This window comes from Hemitrygon akajei, chromosome 7 (assembly GCF_048418815.1).
Source record: "Hemitrygon akajei chromosome 7, sHemAka1.3, whole genome shotgun sequence".
NCBI lineage: Eukaryota > Metazoa > Chordata > Chondrichthyes > Myliobatiformes > Dasyatidae > Hemitrygon > Hemitrygon akajei.
In genome coordinates, this window is record NC_133130.1 from 54,034,898 (window position 1) to 54,051,462 (window position 16,565).

At 44.3% G+C, this 16,565-nt stretch overlaps 1 protein-coding gene across 1 annotated transcript in view; it reads right to left on the reverse strand.

Annotated features, from left to right (window-relative positions):
* The window catches only part of ppp2r5a (protein phosphatase 2, regulatory subunit B', alpha isoform), a 176,907-nt gene that overhangs the window by 144,633 nt on the left and 15,709 nt on the right, over positions 1–16,565 (reverse strand). The window lies entirely within an intron of this gene.

The following is a 16,565-nucleotide window of genomic DNA, read 5'->3' on the forward strand; positions in this document are numbered from 1 at the left end:
GGGTCCGACCCATTGGGCTTAATATGAAAAGAAGCCCAGACACCGTTTGAGGGCTCTGAGGGTGGTGGGAACAGGGAGTTCCAACAAGGGGCGCATACGGTCGGGGTCAGGACCAATGACCCTGTTCTCTACGACATACCCAAGGATAGCAAGTCGGGTGGTTCCGAACACACACGTGTCCCTGTTATAGGTAAGGTTAAGAGCTTTGGCCGCTTGGAAAAATCGTTGGAGGTTGGTGTCGTGATCCTGCCAGTCGTGACCGCAGATGGTGATGTTATCTAGATATGGGAATGTGGCCTTCAGTTGGCACTGGTCCACCCTCCGGTCCATTTCCCTCTGGAAGACAGAGACACCATTCGTGACACTGAAGGGGACGCACAGGAAGTGATAGAGCCTGCTGCCCACCTCGAAGGCAGTGTAGGGGCGGTCCTCCGGGCGGATGGGGAGCTGATGGTAAGCGGATTTCAGGTCTATGGTCGAGTACACCTTGTACTGAGTTATCTGATTGACCATATTCGCGATGCGGGGTAGGGGGTACGCATCAAGCTACGTGAACCTATTAATCGTCTGGCTATAGTCCACCACCATCCTATTTTTCTGCCCGGTCCGAACAACGACCACCTGGGCCCTCCAAGGACTTGTGCTTGGCTCAATGATCCCCTCCGAGTAGCCGCTGCACCTCCGACTGAATGAAGGCCCTGTCCCCCGCGCTGTACCTCCTGCTTTTAGTTGCCACAGGTTTACAGTCGGGGGTCAGGTTGGCGAACAGCGGTGGGGGAGGGATCTTGAGGGTGGAGAGGCTGCAAGTGGTGTCAGTAGCGCGGCTGTTGGCATGGTGTTGGGTGGGATGTGCGGGACGGTGTGTGTGTGTGTGGTCAGTAGCGGGGTATATGATGAAGTCCCACAGAACTGAGGATTTCTGACAGTGATTGGTGGGTGGGGCCCGCCATACTCCATTGTCACACTTTTCAGGCGGCTCTGGAAGTCGAGCCCCAATAGCACAGGGGCACACAGTTGAGGCATGACCAGTAACGCAAAGTCCCGATATTCTGTGCCCTGCACCACCAGTGTCGCTACACAACCCCCCCGGATGTCTGTGGAATGCGATCCAGAAGCCATGGTGACCCTCTGGCTTACCGGCTGTGTCATGAGTCCACAGCGTTGCACTGTGTCCAGGTGAATAAAACTCTCAGTGCTGCCCGTGTCAAACAGGATGCTAGTCCTGTGCCCCTCCACCAGGATGTCCATCATTGACCTTGCGAGCTGGTGTGGAGCGCTTTGGTCGAGGGTCACGGAAGCCAGAGTTGAATCGCCGTCTTGGTGCCCGGTAAGCATCCGTGGGTCGGAGGCGGGGCGAGTTGGTGCCAACAAAGATGGCCGCCTCCATGCTTCGCGCGCGACGGGCAGGCAAGATGGCGACCCCCATGCCTCGCACGCGATGCTGCTCGACCCCGCTCGTGGTTTGGACTTACAGGCCTTGGTGAAATGGCCCTTCTTGCCGCAGCTGGAGCAGATAGCTTCTCGGGCTGGGCAGCGTTTTCGGGGGTGCTTCTTGAGTCTGCAGAAGTAACACTGCACAGACTTGCAACTGGCAGCAGCCGTGGTCGACTCGCCGACGGGTTGCAGGGACTTCACGGACTCGTGACTGGCAGCAGCTGAGGTCGATTGGCCGGGTGGCGGAGCCTGCAGCATCCACGGGGCCGGCGGGAGATCGCGCAGCTGGACAGCGTCAGCATCGTGCAGAGCGGCCTCCAGCGTGTCGGCCAGCTCGATCGCCAAATGTAAGGTAAGATCGGCGTGTTCCAGCAGCCGCTGGCGCACGTACACTGACCTGATCCCCGTAACAAAGGCGTCTCTTACTAGCAGCTCCGCATGCTGTTCCGCCGTCAGTCCCCTGCAGTCGCAGGCCCGCACGAGTGTCTGTAGGGCCCGGACAAACTCAGCGCTCAACTCTCCAGCCCGCTGCCACCATGTCGCTAAGCGATGTCTTGTGTAGACGGTGTTCACCGGCCGCCGGTATTGTCTTTTGAGGGCATCCATTGCACCCTGGTAGTCCGTTTGGTCTCTGATCATGGAGTAGACCCTTGCACTGACTCTGGAGAGGAGAACCCTGCACATCATGGCAGGGTCGGTCACATGCATCTCCTCCAGGTATGATTGGAAGCATGCTAGCCAGAGTTCGAAAGCGTCGCCGGCTTCCTGGGATTGAGGGTCGAGATCCAATCTGTAGGGTCATAAAATGCTCTCCATGTTTTAAAATTGCTGCTAATAAAATTGATGCACCATCAATAACTCTCGGAGACGGGAGGTGAATAATAGGCTTTTATTAGCAGCAAAACAGAGCACTGCATCTCAGAGACTGAGGGAGGAGCAATGCCTCCAATCGCCTTTATACAGGGGTCTGTGGGAGGAGCCACAGGAGCAGTCAGCAGAGGGGTCTGTCCAGACAGGTATACCTAGTTTACCACAGAACCCAAAGGTAACGGCAAAAGACCTTCAGAAATCTCTAGAACTTGAAGTCTCCGTTCATGGGTCCTGAACATAAATGGAGTTCATGGAACAATACCACGAGGAAACCACAGCTTTCCAAAAAAAAAAACATTGCTGCAAGTCTCAAGTTTCCACAATACTTCTGGGATAATGTTCTGTGGACAGATGTGACAAAAGTTGTGCATTTCTGCCAAAAAGTTCACCGCTATGTTTGGAGAGAAAAGGGTACTGCACACCAACACCAAAACGTCATCTCAACTGTGAAGCATGGTGGAAAAAGCATCATGGTTTAGGGTTACTTTGCTGTTTCAGAGCCTGGACGACTTGCAATTGTTGAGGGAACAATGAATTCAAAATTGTATCAAGACATTTGACAGGAGAATGTCAGGGTAGCGGTCTGTCACATGAAGCTTAATACAAGTTGGATGATACAACAAGACAATGGTTCGAAACACAAGAGTAAATCAACAGAATGGTTTAAAAAGATTCATGTTTTAGAATGGCCAAGTCGAAGTCCAGACCTTAACCTAATTGAGATGCTGTGGCATGACCTGAAGACGGCTGTTCATGCAAGGTATCCCACAAATATTAAAACTGAAACAGTTTTGTATGGAGGAAAGATCTAAAAATTCCTCATCGTTGTGAAAGCCTGATCAGTAGCTACAAGAAACATTTGACGGAGGGTATTGCTGCTAAAGGAGGTTCTACCAGTTATTAAATACAAGAGTTTACATGCTTTTTCCAACCTGGACTGATTAAACAGTGATTACGAATGATTAAGCAATGTGTACAGAGGTTCACAAACTTTTTCTTGCAACTGAAAGTCAACTGGACCAGATGGACCAGATCCCAAGGTTCTGAAGGAAGTTGTTGAAGAGACCGTGGAGGCATTAGTAATGACCTATCAAGAATCACGAGATTCTGGAACGGTTCCAGAGGACTGGAAAACTCCAAATATCACTTCACTCTTTCAAAAGGAAAAGAGGCAGAAGGAAATTAGTTAGCCTGACTTCAGTGGTTGGGAAGATGCTGGAGTTCATTATTAAGGATAAGATTTCAAAGTACTTGGAGGTACAGTATAAAATGGAGCAAAATCAGCAAGGTTTTCGTAAGGGGAAATCTTTCCTGACAGATCTGTTGGAATTCTTTGAGGAAATAACAAATACGATAGACAAACAAGAGTCAATGGATGATATTTATTTTGATTTTCAGAAAGCCTTTGTCAAGGTGCAACACATGAGGCTGCCTAACAAGGAAACATAGAAAACCTACAGCACAATACAGGCCCTTCGACCCATAATGCTGAGCCAAACATGTACTTACCTTAGAGATTACCTAGGGTTACCCATAGCCCTCTATTTTTCTAAGCTCCATGTACCTATCCAAGAGTCTTTTAAAAGACCCTATTGTATCTGCCTCCACCACCGTCACCGGCAGCCCATTCCACGTACTCACTACTCTCTACATTTAAAAAAAGCTTACCACCCTAACATCTCCTCTGTAACTACTTCCAAGCACCTTAAAACTATGCCCTCTCATGTTAGACATTTCAGCCCTGGGAAAAAGCCTCTGACTATCTGCATGATCAATGCCTCTCATCATCTTAGACACCTCTATCAGGTCACCTCTCATCCTTCGCTGCTTCAAGGAGAAAGGCCAAGTTCACTCAACCTATTCTCATGAGGCATACTCCCTAATCTAAGCAATATCCTTGTAAATCTCCTCTTCAGCCTTTCGATAGTTTCCACATCCTTCCTGTAGTGAGGTGACCAGAACTGAGCACAGTACTCCAAATGGGGTCTGACTAGGGTCCTATATAAGCTGTAAAATTACCTCTCTGCTCTTAAACTCAATCCCATGGTTGATGAAGGCAAATACACTGTATACCTTCTTAACCATATAGTCAACCTGTGCAGCAGCTTTGGGTGTCCTATGGACTTGGACTCCAAGATCCCTCTGATCCTCCACAATGCCAAGAATCTTACCATTAATACAATATTTTGCCATCATATTTGACCTACCAAAATGAACCACCTCACACTTATCTGGATTGAACTCCATCTGCCACTCCTCAGCCCAGTTTTGCATCCTATCGATGTCCCGCTGTAACCTCTGACAACCCTCCACACTATCCACAACACCCCCAACCTTTGTGTCATCAGCAAATTTACTAACCCATCCTTCCACTTCCTCATCCAGGTCATTTATAAAAATCACGAAGAGAAGGGATCCCAGAACAGATCCCTGAGGCACTCCACTGATGGCTAACCTCCATGCAGAATATGACCTGTCTACAACCACTCTTTGCCTTCTGTGGGCAAGCCAATTCTGGACCTACAAAGCAATGTCTCCTTGGATCCCATGCCTCTTTACTTTCTCAAGCCTTGCTTGGGGTACCTTATTAAATGCCTTGCTAAAATCCATATACATTACATCTACTGCTCTACCTTCATTAATGTGTTTAGTCACATCCTCAAAAAATTCAATCAGGCTTGTAAAAGACGATTTGCCTTTGACAAAGCCATGCTAACTATTCCTAATCATATTATACCTCTCCAAATGTTCATAAATCCTGCTTCTCAGGATCTTCTCCATCAACTTACCAATCACTGAAGTAAGACTCACTGGTCTATAATTTCCGAGGCTATCTCTACTCCCTTTCTTGATTAAGGGAACAACACCTGCAACCCTTCAACCTCTGGAACCTCTCCCGTTCTCATTGATAATGCAAAGATCATTGCCAGAGGCTCAGTCATCTCCTCCCTTGCCTCCCACAGTAGCCTGGGGTACACCTTGTCTGGTCTCGGTGTCTAATCCAACTTGATGCTTTCCAGAAGCTCCAGCACATCCTCTTTCTCAATATCTATCTGCTCAAGCTTTTCAATCCGCTAGTCATCTCTACAATCGCAAAGGTCCTTTTCCCTAGTGAATACTGAAGCAAAGTATTCATTAAGTACCTCTGTTATCTCCTCTGGTTCCATACACACTTTTCCACTGTCACACTTGATTGGTCCTATTCTCCCACATCTTATCCTCTTGCTCTTCACATACTTGTAGAGTGCCTTGTGGTTTTCCTTAATCCTGCTCGCCAAGGCCTTCTCATGGCCCCTTCTGGCTCTCTTAATTTCATTCTTAAGCTCCTTCCTGCTAGCCTTTTGTAAGCTTTTCTTTTCAGCTTGACTAGATTTATTACAGCCTTTGTACACCACGGTTCCTGTACCCTACCATCCTTTCCCTGTCTCAATGGAACATACCCATGCACAACACCATACAAGTATCCCTTGAACATTTGCCACATTTTTTCCATACATTTCCCTGAGAACATCTGTTCTCAACTTATACTTCTAATTTCCCCTTACTTCAATGAAATGTTTTCCTGACTTGTTTGTTCCTATCCCTCTCCAATGCTATGGTAAAGGAGATAGAATTATGATCACTATCTCCAAAATGCTCTCCCACTTAAGAGACTTGACACCTGACCAGGTTCATTACCCAATATCAGATCAAGTACAGCCTCTCCTCTTGTAGGCTTATCTACATATTGTCAGGAAACCTTCCTGAACACACCTCTAAAGCCCTTGCTCTAGAAATGAGGGGAGACATGTCATGAGAATCCACATCCACATGGATTTAAGAGGAATAGATAGAGTGGACAGCCAGCACCTCTTCCCTAGGGCACCACTGCTCAATACAAGAGGACATGGCTTTAAGGTAAGGGAGGAAAGTTCAAGGGGGATATTAGAGGAAGGTTTTTTACTCAGAGAGTGGTTGGTGTGTGGAATACACTGCCTGAGTCAGTGGTGGAGGCAGATACACTAGTGAAATTTAAGAGACTACTAGACAGGTATATGGAGGAATTTAAGGTGGAGGGTAATATGGGGGGGGGGCAGGGTTTAAGGGTTGGCACAACATTGTGGGCCAAATGGCCTGTACCGTGCTGTATTGTTCTTTGTTCTTCTTTGAAACACTTTGACTGTACACAGGTGATCTCTATTAACTAATTATGTGATTTCTAAAACTAATTTGCTGCGCCATATTAAAGGGGGTGAATACTTAAGCTGTCAATTACTTTGAGTTTTTATATTTGTAATTAATTTGGATTACTTTGTAGAGATCTGTTTTTACTTTGACATGAGAGTCTTATTCTGTTGATCTGTGTCAAAAAATCCAAATTAAATCAGCTGTGATTCAATGTTAAAATAAAACATGAAAACTTCCAAGGGGGTGAATACTTTTTTATAGGCACTGCAAGTATAGTGAAATGGGATGAGTATAAATGGGTGCTTGATGGTTGGCTGAAGGGCCTGTTTCTGTGTTCTATGCTTTTATAACAGAATGGGGGGGGGGGGTGTGTGTGTATGTATATATATATATATATATATATAAAATTTTAAAGAATTTTTGCAGGATCCTTGCAGGTAGTTAAAATCAGTATGAAACCTCAATTGATTGACCAACAGCTCTAATCTTTTTGTAGCCTTCTAAGTAATAAAGAGCTAAGATACATCAGCCATTTGGTAAACAGCTGCAATAACAACAATTTTTATTACTCCTTTCATTGCACAAAATGCCTCAAGGACATTGCATTAGAACATCATCAATTACAATTTTAGATACCAGGCTGTCAAAGACAATTTTGGATTGATCAAGAGCTTGATGAAAGAGGTAATTTTCAAGAAGTACCTTGAAAGAGGAAGTGTGTGCAAAGATATTTAGTGATGGTGACAGAGTTTGGCAGTTGAACACCTGGTTGCCAGTGGTCGGATAATTTTTGCTTAGTGGCTTGCCTCATTTACTATAATGTAAAAAGTGATTCTGGGTGAAGGGAGATGCATTTTATAAAGAATATTAGCATGAAAAGAGCATGGTGGAATATGGGATAAAGAAATATGACAGTGGATAATGGATGGGGGGAGGTGTCAGTAGAAGAAATAGTGGTAGATGCAAATTGATAGTTCTGACTTTGAGGGAGACAATTCACCATCTCTTCACACTTGTCTTTAGAGATGAGGTTTGCAGGAGTGTAGTTGGTTGTGGGCAAGTGGATTTGATGTTACAGCTGAAAGGAAAGAAACACTGATGTGTAATGACTAAGCAAACTCTGGCATTGAATGACAAACATCTGTCAGGTTCCTTGCATTTTAAAGATCTGCAGTTTAAGAGAATGGCAATATGGACATATCGGCGAGACAAAATAACCACTTCACAAATAGATGGTCCAACATAGGAGGGCTAACACCTCAGGTCAAGACTTGGATGTATATCTACACCTAAAGGACAAGGAACACTCCTTTGATGATAACAATGTGCACATTTTAGACAGGGATGATAGGTGGTTTGAAAGAGGGGTTAAAGAAGCCATCTTTGTCAAACTGGCAAACCAATCTCTGAACAGAGGGGATGGAGTACAACATCTCTATAACAGTTCACACCTCCATTCATGCAAAGATAAGACTAAAGACCCTCACATTACCTGTACAACTCTTAACGACCCTCATGATTGCTATACCTTTAAATAACTCAGAGTTTATAAGCCGGAAAAATACCCACCAAGGATCAGAACAGAAGCAGCCTCTCGGATGAGTGGCAAAATATCTTCTGGACAACACAGCAACTCCACTTGCCTTAATTTACTACTGCTTGATATACTTGAACATTGAACCATTCTTGTGATCCTTCTCTGGATGCTCTCCAATGCCAGCACATAATTTCACAGATGAGGGGTCCAAAACTGCTCACAATTCAGATTCAGATTCAGTTTATTGTCATTTAGAAACCACAAATGCAATGCAGTTAAAAAATGAGACAACATTCCTCCAGAATGATATCACAAAAGCATATGACAAAACAGACTGCACCAGAAAATCCACATGACGTTTGGCAATCCCTAATCCAGAGTCCGGAGAGGCTGCTGCGTATTAATATCGCGCTACCCAGAAAGGAGCTCCAAATCCACCAGACAAACGAGACTAAAAACTAAAGCTACAAGACCTGCACAAAACCACATAGTTACAACATATAGTTACAACAGTGCAAACAATAGCATAATTGATTAAAAAAAAACAGACCATGGGCACAGTAAAAATAGTCCAAAGATGTTAAAAGGACTATAAGTTCAAAAGAACTCCCACACAGTTTCCACAAGTCCCCAGGGTCCCGACAGATTCGCCATCCTATGCGGCGGGAGAAGGGAATACCCTCGCTATGGCCTTCCACGGGGCCGCTCGACTCAGCCTCGCAGACGCAGCACACACCGAAAGCGACCTGACTGCAGCGGACTCCAAGTCCATCGAACCTCCGAGCCGACGACCATCCCCTCCAGCACAGCTTCTCCAAGCACCATTTTCTGCCGAGTGTATTAAGACGGCCCCGCCAATGGCCATCGGCAACGCGACCCCGAGGATTGGGGGCCTTTTCTTCCCAACAGAGTCCTGGACCTCACAGAAGCAGCAGCAATGAAGGTGGTCTTCCTGGAGATTTCCAGATGTTCCTCCGTGCTCCCACGTCCATTTTCAATCAATTATGATTGCGCACGGCACCCCACTTCACAAATAACAAATAATCAGCTCCAGATACTTTCAAGTACAGTCTGACCAATGCCTTATAAAGCCTCAATATTACATCGTTGCTTTTACATTGTAGTCCTCTTGAAACGAATTCTAACATTGCATTTGCCTTCCTCACCATTGACTCAGTCTGCATGTTAACCTTCCGGGAATCCTGTATGAGGACTTACAAGTCCTTTTGCACCTCTGACTTTTGAATTTTCTCCCTGTTTAGAAAATAGTCTACAACTTTATTCCTTCTACCAAATTGCATAACCATGTGCCTCCTTACACTTTATTCCTTTGTAGACACCCTGCTTCCACAACACTAACTGCCCTTCTATCAATCTTTGTACCAATTGCAAACTTGGCTTCAAAGCCATCAATTCTGTCATCCAAATGATTGACATTTAATGTGAAAAGAAGCAGTTCCAACACCGACTCCTGGAGAACACCACTAGTCACTGGTAGACAACCATACGAGGCCGCCTTTATTCTTCATTTGCCTCCTACCAGTCAGCCAATCTTATATCCATGCTTGTATCTTACCATGGGCTCTTAGCACGACTGCACAGGAGCGTGGATGTCAGCGAGTTAGACCGGCAGGAAGAACTTAAAAGGAGATAATTCTTTCTTCAGTGGTTTGATCAAGGCATGACAGCAGAGGCATGTGGATGTCAACGAGTTAGACCAGCGGGAAGAATTTAAAAAGAAGACAGCTTTGTAGAGCAGGTGTTGGGGTTAAGGAATTTAGAGTAGGAGGGCTTTGGCTTAATGGGCAGCGATAATGGAACAAGGTGAAATAAGTTGCTTGTGAAGAATAGGATTAGGAAGTATGTCTGCGAGGCCAGTGATCCGTATTGGGTGTCGGATGTGGGATGTATCACTGATGGCCACATTTGCACCAGTTGTGTTGAGCTGCAGCTCCTTAGGGACCAAGTTAGGGAACTGGAGATGCAGTTCGATGACCTTTGTCTGGTCAGGGCAAGTGAGGGGGTGATAGATAGGACCGGGGCCTTGGGAGACAGATTAGTAGGTAACAGTCAGGAAAGCGAAGGGCAAGAGTCAGATACTAGAGAGTACCCCTGTGGCTGTCCCCCTTAACAATATCATTCCTGTTTGAATACTTTTGGGGAGGGTGGAAATGACCTTCTTGGGGGAAGCAACAGTGGTCGCGCCTCTGGCACAGAGTCTGGCCATGTGGCTCAGAAGGGCAGGGAAAGAAAGAGGATGGCAGCAATGATAAGGGACTCTAATATAGTTAGATGGTCAGACAGGAAATTCTGTGGATGCAAGAAAGAAACAGATGGTAGTTTGCCTCCCAGGTGCCAGGGTCCAGGATGTTTCTGATTGCATCCACAAAATCCTTAAGTGGGAAGGTGAACAGCCAGAGGTCGTGATACATATTGGTACCAACAACAGAGGTAGGAAAAGGGAGGAGGTCCTGAAATCAGATTACAGGGAGTTAGCAAAGAAGCTGAGAAGCAAGACCACAAGGATAGTAGTCTTGGGATTACTGCCTGTGTAATGCGACGGTGCGTAAAGGAGTAGAATGAGGCGGAGGATAAATGCGTGGCTGAGGGATTGGAGCAGGGGGTAGGGATTCAGATTTCTGGATCATTGGGCCCTCTTTTGTGGCAGGCGTGACCTGTATAACAAGGATGAGTTGCACTTGAATCCGAGGGGGACCAATATCCTTGCAGGGAGGTTTGCAAAGGCTATTGAGGAGAGTTTAAACTAGAATTGATGGGTGGTGGGAACCAAATTGAAGAGACAGAGGAAGGAGCGGTTGGCTCACAAATAGAGAAAGGTAGGCAGTGTGAGAGGGAGGATAAGCAGGTGATAGAGAAGGAATGCGTTCTGACTGATGGTTTGAGATGTGTCTGTTTTCATGCAAGGAGTATCATGACAACGCAGATGAGCTTAGAGTGTGGATCAGTACTTGGAGCTATAATGTTGTGGCCATTACAGAGACTTGGATGGCTCAGAGGCAGGAATGGTTACTTAGCGTGCCAGGCTTAGTAATAATTATAGCTTTCATTGGGGCAGGGCTTTTCACATGCTCCATTATTCTCACTTTATCCTTTAAAATTGTTCCGATTGTTGACCGACTGTAGCCTAATGCTTTTCCAATGAAGATGGCGTTTCACCTCTTTCCAAATGCTTTATTATTTCTACTTTATTTTCAATCGCGATTGCTTCCCATCAATGGAACAGAAACACTGCAGGCGGCGGGTCCCAAGCTCCGCCGGGTCCTAAGGACCACCTCACTGAGACAGGCTAAATGGGACAAGTGGGGACTGTGCTGGGCTTGGGTATTTGATCCTCCACAATATTCTACGTGGGAATTTCAACTGGAGGTGGCAGTGTTTTGTTTTTTACGAGGTCGAGTTGCGAGCTCGACATCAACCTGGCATGGATGGTACGGGAGTCACTGGATCAACATCAACCCGGCACGGGAGCGGTCTGTCACTGGACCTCCGTTCTCCAGCATGGCGCTCATCTCACTGTGCCACCAGCTGACCGGGGGGGGGTGGTCAGTGTGAATCTTACTAAGAAAAATTTAAGCCAAATACAAAGTTAAACACTCAACACAGTGTCAACGGCAACGCCTTTAAATGGCGGACAGTGTTGCGATCTGACTTAAAATGGCGGGCAGTGTTCTCCTTCCTCAGTTCGTAAGTACGAGTTGTCCGTAAGTCAGACGTTCGTAACTCAGGGACTACCTGTAGCCATTTAACTATCAATACACCTTTTGTTCGGGCATAGGAGTAAATGGGAGCACCCAGAGGAAGTCCACTTAATTGACAGTCATTGTGTGAGTTTCACAAAGTCAGCACCGAACATTAGGATTCAAAAACATGAGAAATTCTGCAGATGCTGGAAATCCAAATCCACACACACAAAATGCTGGAGGAACTCAGGGGGTCAGCAGCATCTATAAAAATGGATAGATAATCAACGTTTTGGGCTAAGACCCTTCTTCAGGACTGAGAAGGAAGGGGGAAGATGCCAGAATAAAAAGTTGGGGGGAGAGGAGGAGAAAAAGGCAAGCTGGAAGGTGAAGCCAGGTGGATGGGAAAGGTCAAGTGCTGGAGAAAGAATCTGATAAGAGAGGAGAGTTGACCATAGGAGAAAGGGAAGGAGGAAGGGACCAAGGCAAAGTAATTGCAGATGAGAAATTAAAGGTCAGAGTGGGAATAAAGCAGGTGGGTGGGATAGATTTACCAGAAGGAGAAATCAATATTCATACCATCAGGTTAGGGGCTGCCCAGATGGAATACAAGGTGTTGCTCCTCAAACCTGAGGGTGGCCTAATCTTGGCACAAGAGGAGACCATGGACGTCTCTCCTCTCCTATAAAAGATTCCTTCTTCTCTAGCCCTTAACCTTTCCCACCAACCTGACCACCTATCACCTTCCAGCTAGTCTCTTTCCTCTCACTCACCTTTTTATTCTACCATCTTCCCCTTTCCTTCTTTGTCCTGAAGAAAGGCCTCAACCCAAAATGTCAATGATCTATTCATTTCTTTAGATGCTGCTTGACCTGCTGAGTTCCTCCGGCATGTGCATGTTGGTTAGGATTCAAACTGCATCACTGAAATTGTGAGGCAGCATCTCTTGTAGCTTTACCACTTTTACAAAAATGATGCAGATTTGTATAATTAATCTTGTTCAAATTTTTTGGCTCAGAATTCACACTGGAATTATCACTTTTGTACATACTTTCATGTTTCTGCTGTAATACCTTCCCTTTGTTGTTTACCAATACTAGTCTCATTTTGGCTTCTATTTTTTATTACAAGAGTAACCATTACAGATTCATTTGTGAACTCAACTCAAACAGAAATTGCAGTGAGCAGCTCATCTCTGGGACAGGTAATATATTATTTTCTATTTACTGCCACCAAACATGAATTTCAACTGATACATTTCCTATGGTCAGGCCACCCTGACTGTTCTTCATGAATTAAGTTTATGCGAAGAATATGACTGCACAACACTACTAGGAAATGTTTGGTAACTCTTAGTGGTGTAAGTAACTCCATTAACTTTTATAAATTAATTTATGTGAAATATGTATTACTAGCTGGACCCCAATTGCCACAATAAATTTAAAATTATCATGTAACCCAGATTCTACACCTATGTCTTGGGGTTTTATTAAATCATCTCTCTAAATAAAGATAATCATCTACCTTTGTATGACACCTTTCATACAAAATACCAAATATATTTGCTCCCAACAAACAATTCAATTTGTTAAGCCCCCTAAACAGAATTTGCATTTTGTAACCACAAATAAAATGCATTTCTCTCACCCAACACAATTACCTTCTCCAACAGTAGACATCAACTCCAATTTTATTAAAGGACTATTCATGTCATTCAACTTCTTTGGCATTTATCCCATCACAGATATGTTTTAGTTCTCTCTACCTCTGCTTTTTATCTGGTGTACTTGTAAGAATCATTGAAACATTGATGTAAACATTTAACCTTATTAAGTAATAAATTACATGTATACCAAGTTATAGAAAGAGCTATACAAAAACAGGCCCATCTGCTTACTATGCCTATGCCAACCATCAAGAACCTATCTATATTAATCTCACTTACCAACACTAGGTCAATTACCTCTATACCTTGATAATTCAACTGTTTACTTAAGTTATATTTCCATTGTCCCCGATTTCAACCATCCTGAGAGTATAAAAAAAACTCTTGAAATCCCTTCTAAATCTTTTATACCTTATACCACGACCTATGGCCTCCAGATTTAGGTATATCTACAATGGGCAAAGGTTTCTTGTTATCTACCCTAGCAATGCTCCCAATAATTTTGTACAGCCAGATCACACCCCACCTTTGCGAAAAGGTAAACACAGCTGGCTTATCAAGACTTTCCTCATAAATAAAATGCTTCCCCCCCCCAGTCAATAGCCTGGTGAATCTCCTGTGCACTATATCCAATTTAATCACATCCTTCCTATAATGTGGTGATCAGAATTGTACCCTCGTTGTTTCCTAACCACTCCCAGATCTATGTCACTGCTAACAAACACAAGCATCTCAAAACCTTTCTTTGCCATCTTATCTGATTGTACTGCAACTTTCAGTAAACCTTGGACTTGTACACACTTGAGATTCCCCTGTGCCTCTCTGCTCCTTAGGAACCTATGTTCATTGGGTATGTCAGCCCTTATTGGACCTTTCATATGATCCTCCTTGTAACTGTTATTTGCTTCCAAAATGAACTGAGTTTTCACTTACATAAGAAATACTGCAGATTCTGGAAATCCAATTGAACATACAGGTAGTCCCCGAGTTACGAACGTCTGACTTACGGACAACTTGTACTTACAAACCGAGGAAGGAGAACGCCGTCCGCCATTTTAAGTCGGATCGCGACGCTGTCCGCCATTTTAAATTGTTGCCGTTGACACTGCGTTGATTGTTTAACTTTGTATTTGGCTTAAATTTTTCTTAGTAAGATTCACCCCGACCACGTCCCCCACACCCCGTTCCGGTCAGCTGGTGGTGCAGTGAGATCAGTGCCGGGCTCGAGAACGGAGGTTAGATCCAGTGACAGTCCGCTCCCGTGCTGGGCTGATGTCAATCCAGTGACTCTTGTACCATCCGTGTCGGGTTGATGTCGAGCTTGCAACTCGACCTCGTAAAAAAAACACTGCCACCTCCAGTTTAAATACCCACGCAGAATATTGCTGAGGATCAAATGCCCAAACTCAGCACAGCCCCCACTTGTCCCATTTAGCCTGTATCAGTGCGGTGGTCCTTAGGACCCAGCAGACCTCGGGAGCTGGCACAGCTCGGGACTGTTTTTTACTCGGAACAGTGTTTCTGTTCCATTGACGGGAAGCGGTCGCGATTGAAAATAAAGTGGAAATAATAAAGCGTTTGGAAAGAGGTGAAATGCCAGCAATCATTGGAAAAGCGTTAGGCTACAGTCGCTCAACGATCGGAACAGTTTTAAAGGATAACGGATAAAGTGAGAATAATGGAGCATGTGAAACACCCTGTCCCGATGAAAGCTACAATTATTACTAAGCAATGCAGTGGTTTAATTATTGGAATACATACATTTAAGTGTTTTATACGCATAGAAAGGTAGAATATATACTATATACTAAGACAAACGTTTGACTAACTGACACTAAATAATACTGGATGTACTTGTTCCGAATTACGTACAAATCTGACTTAAAGACAGACTCAGGAATGGAACTTGTATGTAACTTGGGGAAAATGCTGGAGGAACTCAGTATATCAGGCAACACCCATGGAAATGAATAAACAATTGACATTTTGTGCCAACAGCTTTCACAGAATTGGAAAGGAAGGGAAAAGATGCTAAAATAAAAATGAGGGGAAGGAGGATAATTAGAATGTAATAGGTAACAGCCAGATTTTCAATCTCCCTCTTATATGCTGATTTGTCACCACCTTTGATTCAGTCAGCTACAGTGGTGTCATCAGCAAACTTAAATATGGTATTGGAGCTGTACATATCCTCACAGTCATAGGTATAAAGCAATTAGAGCAGGGGACTAAGCACAGAGCTCTGTGGTGCACTCATGCTGATGGTGATTGTAGAGGGGATGTTGTTGCCAATCCAAACTGATTGGGGTCTCCAAATGAGGAAATCAAGGACCCAGTTGCACAAGGAGGTATTGAGGCCTGGGACTTGGTTTATTGATTAGTTTTGAGGGGATGATAGTGTTGAAAGCAGAGTTGTAGTTAGTGAAGAGCATCCTGATGATTCATCTTCACTTTCCAGATGTTCCAGAGGTTGAGTGAAAAGCCAATGAATTGGCATCTGCTGTTGACCTGTTGTGACAATAGGCAAATTGGAGTGGATCCAAGTCACTTCACAGGCAGGAGTTAATGTTTCAAAGAGTTACCTCTCAAATCACTTCATCACAGTGGATTCAAGTGCTCCTTAATGATAGTCATTGAGGCAGTTTAACTTGTTCATCTTCAGAACTGCATAATTGAGCTTGCTAAGACTATGCTGGAAAATCTACCCATGGATTCTTTGCCAAGTCTAACCTGGCACAAGATGCGTAAGTCCATCCATTATAATGGAAAGTCTCAAGTGCAAAAAAAATGTGTACCTATAGAAATGATATTAATTATTTAAACGAATGAGGATTTAATTATAAGACAATTTTATTTACAAATATTCCAAATATATTTCTTGTTTAGTTATAATGGAATGCTTCTCAGTGTCTCATATTTTCATAAACATTGCAGAAATTTCAGGTAATAATTATACAGTGTCCAATGTCATGGGCTAGGCTTGTTTTGACCCACCAATGTTAATTGGATTGTATCCTGCAAAGCCTTGTGTGATGCTATTAAGTTTAAGCTGTTCTGGAACTTTCAGTCTCCTGGGTGATGCACATTTATCTAACTCAAGTACAAGCAGAACTCCCTCAATAAAATTGAAATGTATTAAAACAGAGTGACAAAAGGAGAAATACAAGACAATCAGAAGGGAGTACACATG